The sequence below is a fragment of the Cucumis melo genome, chromosome 3, assembly GCF_025177605.1.
Source record: "Cucumis melo cultivar AY chromosome 3, USDA_Cmelo_AY_1.0, whole genome shotgun sequence".
NCBI lineage: Eukaryota > Viridiplantae > Streptophyta > Magnoliopsida > Cucurbitales > Cucurbitaceae > Cucumis > Cucumis melo.
In genome coordinates, this window is record NC_066859.1 from 17,428,106 (window position 1) to 17,433,320 (window position 5,215).

Here is a 5,215-nt window from a genome sequence, read left to right on the forward strand (position 1 = left end):
TCCATAGCCACGCAAGCAGTATTAAACCTTTTCATCCTAAGATGGAACAGTCGATAGGATACAATTTTCACTATTATCCTCCTCCTTTAAGGCATAATAAATTATACGTTTCTAGATGTCCCATAGTTAAAATAAGCTAGTCAACCACATATGCACATAGGTCTCATGGAAGATTCGGGCTAAGATAAAACATAGTTGAAAACCTTGAAACATTCATAACATGTAGCCATAGCATTCAATTTAACATAACATAGTCTTTTTGAAATCTGTTTTTAAAACATATAATGTAAAACCAAGATTCTCTTAGTATTTCTTTTTATATAAAAGGAATAATAGAAAATGGAAATTAATTATATAATATCTTTATATAATTAAAAGTTTATTTATAAAAAAAAAAAATCTTCCCTCTTTTCCTCTTTCTTTTCTTCTATCTTTTCTTTTCTCTCTCTTTTTTTTAAAATAAAATCTTTAATTATATAAAGATATTATATAATTAATTTTCATTTTCTATTATTCCTTTTATATAAAAAAACTAAAGAGAATCTCGGTTTTACAACTTACCTTCCCCTTAGAAAATTTCGGTCTTCGGAATTTAAATGTCCTTAACACTAGAAGAATTTTGGCCTTTAATGTCGGTTTAAAACCGACATTAAAGGCCTTTAATGTCACTTGGCAACCGACATCTTTGTGAGCGTTATTAAAGGCCTTTAATGTCGGTTGGGCTTTAATGTCGGTTTAAAAACGACATTAAAGGCCTCTTTAATGTCGGTTTAAAAACGACATTAAAGGCCTTTAATGTCAGTTTTCAACCGACATCTTTGATGGTGTTATTGAAGCCCTTTAATGTCGGTTGGGCTTTAATGTCGGTTTAAAAACGACATTAAAGCCCTCTTTAATGTCGGTTTGTCAGTTTTCAACCAACATCTTTGATAGTGTTATTGAAGCCCTTTAATGTCGGTTGAACTCTGATATGTCGGTTTTATTCATTTTTACAAATTTATTTTTATTTAATTGTTACATTATTGTCCTATAGACCGACATTGGGTCAATGTAGATTTTTCACACGCCAACAAATCAATGAAATTCATATTATGTTAGAAACTATAACATTTGTCTTTTACATTTGAATACACAAAATAAAATATTAATATTATGTTTATATATACAATTCTACAATAGTACATGAAAAAAGATTCTAATACAAGAATTAAATAATTAAAAATCCTAAATGCCTTCTCAGTCTTCAATCTTCAACGGTCGCTTGACCATTTCTACACAATCGCTTAGCTTTCAACCAAAGTTGTATTCTGTCCTCCACTTCAAAGTTGCTTTCAACATTTTAGTTGCCTTCTTCACATTCCAGTTTCTTGCTCTTAGATATCTCAAAACGGATGGATCCGAACAGTAAATTGATGATTTGCCCGACAAGGGTCCTAAAAGCCTTCGCACCTCACATATCTGTAAAGGATGAAATAAAGGAAAACTGTAAGAGTCAAGCAACTAAAAAATGGCAGCATTTCAACCTTCTTCGTCTCTAGATTAGCAGCAATTAACAGTTGCACTGGTATGAAGAGGCTAAAAGAGGCTGTAACTGTCAGAAATACCTTCATATGCTGTTCTTCTGATAATATAACTTTCTCACAACCCTTTGAAGGAGGTACCTCTAAATTTAAAGACATGGTTTTTGAATTATGCACCTGGCCAAAAAACAAATTTCAGATTTAAGCAATCTCCAGAATTCCAAGACTCAATACCAGTTTGTACCACATTTTTTAATTCAAACTACCCAACAAAGAGAGCATGTATGTTGTATCTCAATAACACTTATCAATATGGCAAAAGATGATGCATGAACCGAAAATAACAAAAGAAGCATCTAAGAGGCACGCACAAGAAGGGAGATCACTACTCACCCACAAACTATAAAGCTTGAGAGATCTGATGAAAGGATTTAGAACACTTTTGATTTCTAGTTTTTTAAGCTTCAATATAAAAAATGTTAACTATCACAATTTAAACAGTTCTTGCAACTTATTATCATGATCAAGATTATAAATCATAAGGACTCAAAAACTTTCAACTACTGATATCCAATATTGCACTAAACAGTTGGAAAATTCATCAATTCCAACTTTTCTTAGAAAATTAAACTTAGATATTGACAAAGTGCCACCTCTTATGCTCCCATTCAACTGACTAATAATGCCTTCACTATCCACAACATGAAGAGGTTTTCTTTCAGTCGTTAAAAGGAGAAGTGGGTGCCCTATGTTGTCTGGTTTCCAACATCAACCTCAAAATGACATAGTTAAGTCTCCATTCTCAGTACAGGGGATGGAAAGCTAAACCATATATGAAAAAAAAAAGAAAAAAAAAAAAGAAAAGCAATCTTCCTTCAGATATTTGATCTAGCATCCAAAAATGACGAAGGAAACTTCAGAAAATTAGAGATACAAACCCATACAACCTCATAAAGCTAGGCAAAGGTATGATAAATCAAAGTTCAACAATTCAAGCAAAAAAAATTTACCAAATCAGTGAAAGGACAGAAAACAAATCCAAAATATTTGGTTCTAAAAATCCAAAATATTATTTTCATCCAAACTCTGTGGTCCCCATTCTCTATTCTTATCTTTCCTGCCCTTTCCTTTCCTTTCCTTTCCTTTCCTTTCCTAAATTAATCGCATCCCCCATCCTCATCCCCTTCTCCTTCTCCTTCTCCTTCTCCTTCTCCTTCTCCTTCCCCTAAATCATTTCTTTTCTTCACCAAATTACTTCTCTTTTCTAATCTTAATTATTTCATTACAACTACACCCTCCTACAAGATTTTGCAATATCCACCTTCTTTTTTTTTCTTTTCTTTTCTTTTCTTTATATATATATATTTTTAAAAAAGACTATACCAATTAATATGATGATATAAGAAAGGGCATAGCAACAAATGAAAGGGGACTTTTCGGTGGGAAATAAAATATTAATTCCAAGTAGAAGATTACAAAAAAAAGTTAGAAAAAGAGCATGGAAATGGATTGATTAAGTTAATTAATAAAGGATTAAGGAGTGAATGAGTTTGTTTGTTTGATTGATGATGTAATTAAGGTTTTTGGTATTAAGAGGGAAACGGCGGATGGGGCCATTGGGGAGGGGATTTGGTAAAGGGTCACAATCAAACGGCACGCCACCAACAATACGATATGATCAATGCTTTCCCTTTACAATTTACATTATATTTTCTCTCATTTTCATCCCCCCACCCCTCCATTCCTCTTATTAATTGCTCCAAATCTATATCTATCTAATGCTCTCTCTCCCTCATTCTCAATACCCACGCTCCTCCTCCAGCAAATACTTAAAACACATAACAAACGCTTTAACCCATGACATTTAAGCCATGGCATTGTCCGATGTGCACTCAAAATCAAATAACAACAAAAACTTCTATTTTAGTTGCTCTAATAATTAACAAACATCAAAGAACATTGATGGTATGGGATCCAACCCAACAAATCTTTTTAAAATAAACCCCTAATATAAAGCTTTCCCTAATAAGATGACTTTTTCTTTCCCTACACTGCTTGACTAAAACAAAATATGAAAGGATGATGAAGATATCCCAAGATTGCACTTGTTTGAAAAAATCCAAAAAAAAAAAAAAACAAACCCAGTTCGTTCTATGAAGCCAACAAAAGAAAAAAAAACAAGAAAACGAAGAGAATTCTAAGCTAAAGACAGCAAAAACCCATTTCAAAGAAATTTACCTGATTGAAGGAGATGACATCCGACCGGAATCGGGTACGCTCGCCTTTATCACAGTTGATGGAAGTAGGAACATTAGGGACGACAACGCCAGCCGGAAGTACAAGGTCTCTACTTCGAATGAAGTATCAGCTTAGACCCCGATGGACCCGGCTTGCAAGAAGACAATCGCAAATCGTTACAGAGATCGTAGCCGAAGCCGATAACTGAAACCGCTTTCTCGACGGCTGATTGAGGATTGAACCGGTTGATGTTGAAAGACATTTCTCAACGACGGACAAACACCAAAATTTCGTCGAATTGGATGGAATACCTTTAGGGTTTTGATGGAAAGGGGAAAAGGTTTAGGGTTTTGATGGAAAGGGGAAAAGGCGACGACTAAAGAGGAAAAAGAAGAGAGGAGGAGAATTTATATAGAGAGAGGAAACTTGATTTTTTACCAAATTAAAAAAAATAAAAAAGAAATTACAAAGGGGCTTTAATGTCGGTTTTCAAAAGGGGGTCGTTTAATGTCGGTTTTAAACCGACATTAAAGCTCCTTCTTTAATGTCGGTTTAAAACCGACATTAAACATCCGCTTTTTGAAAACCGACATTAAAGCCCATTTTTCATTTTTTCCACCCGACATTAAAGGCCAGATTTGTTGTAGTGTTAACTGAAAAATGTTAGGTTCCGAAGTTGCCTCCTCCACTCCGTGATGTCTCCACAAAACCTTTTCGAGTGGAATCATCTTGTTCCTCAAAATTTGTTCTTTTTTGTCGAGGATTCGAACTACTTCATCATAACTCAAATCTTCTTTCAACTCAACTGGTTGAGCTCACAACACATCTAATTGATCTAGTATATATTTCCTTAACATAGATACATGAAAAACATCATGTATTGGAGTAAGTTCTGTTGGCAGTTCAAGTCTGTAGGCTATTGGACCCACTCATTCTATTATCTAATAAGGCCTAATATACCTAGGACTTAACTTACCTTTCCTTCCAAAACGAATAACACCTCTCCATGGAGATAATTTCAATCAAACTTGATCTCCAACTTGAAATTCTAAGTTTTTTCGTCGCTTATCTACATAACTTTTATGTCAATCTTGGGCTATTCTTAGGTTTTATCTGATTAACCTAATATTCTTTGTCGTAATCTGAACCAACTCAGGACCTACTAACTTCCGGTCTCCCACTTCATTCCAGCACACAAGAGTTCTGCATGGTCTATCATATAAGGCTTTATACGATACCATACCGATACTAGACTGATAGTTGTTATTATAAGCAAACTCCATAATTGGCAAGTGGGTATCCCAACATCCCTTAAACTAAAGGACACATGCACTTAACATGTCCTCTAAGGTTTAGATGGTCCTTTCAGACTGACCATCTGTCCAGGGATGAAATGATGTGCTAAACTTTAGCCTTGTCCCATTACCTTCTGAAAACTAGGCAAAAATTTAGAAGTA

General features: G+C 34.2%; 1 long non-coding RNA gene across 1 annotated transcript; it reads right to left on the reverse strand.

The window, feature by feature from the left end:
* Nucleotides 1–1,074: 1,074 nt before the first annotated feature.
* Nucleotides 1,075–4,284, reverse strand: LOC127148529 (uncharacterized). Its single transcript, XR_007819561.1, has 2 exons — nt 3,759–4,284; nt 1,075–1,458 (listed from the first exon to the last, which is right to left on the reverse strand). It is a non-coding gene; the product is annotated as an uncharacterized LOC127148529 (long non-coding RNA).
* Between the last annotated feature and the right edge of the window lie 931 nt (nt 4,285–5,215).